The following is a 461-nucleotide window of genomic DNA, read 5'->3' on the forward strand; positions in this document are numbered from 1 at the left end:
TTTTATAGCAGACGTTTTCGTCTCCTGCCACACACTTAAGGCAGTCTCCCCCATCAGATTGTCACTAGGGTATCCTTTGACTTTTGTCCACCCTCCGTTCTTAGAGCTTGATTGCTTGCCGTGTCACAGCAAGACTACCGGGCGACCGCATGGCCACCAGGGGGCACTATGGGCACATCTCCTCTTTCCTCCTCACCCTAGTCGTGCGTGACTTGAGGGGGGCGGAGCCAGCGTTGGGCGGAGCCTGGGAGAAGCTTCCGCGGGGAGCTATCCCGGCGGGCCGCGCGCGCGGCCGCGTTTGAATGGCTCATAGTGGGGCTCGGCCCGGGAGCCGAGGGACGTTCTAGGCTGCCGGGCGCAGCCCGTCAGCTCCGGGGCAGGGCTGAGGTGCCGCGGTACCATGAGGCGCCGGTAAGTGATGGCCGGGCCTGTGCGAGCCCGGCGCCCGCAGCTGCCGTGCC

The 461-nt window shown here is 65.1% G+C and overlaps 1 protein-coding gene across 3 annotated transcripts in view; it reads left to right on the forward strand.

Moving 5' to 3' along the window:
- The first annotated feature begins 266 nt into the window (after positions 1-266).
- Positions 267-461, forward strand: part of KATNBL1 (katanin regulatory subunit B1 like 1) — a 73,315-nt gene continuing 73,120 nt past the window's right edge. For all 3 annotated transcript variants that reach the window (XR_003913296.1, XM_029951790.1, XM_029951788.1), the window contains exon 1: positions 267-411. The gene's annotated coding sequence lies outside the window, so the exon portion shown is untranslated. The remainder of the gene's footprint in view (positions 412-461) is intronic.

Source organism: Suricata suricatta, chromosome 9, assembly GCF_006229205.1.
Source record: "Suricata suricatta isolate VVHF042 chromosome 9, meerkat_22Aug2017_6uvM2_HiC, whole genome shotgun sequence".
Taxonomy (NCBI): domain Eukaryota; kingdom Metazoa; phylum Chordata; class Mammalia; order Carnivora; family Herpestidae; genus Suricata; species Suricata suricatta.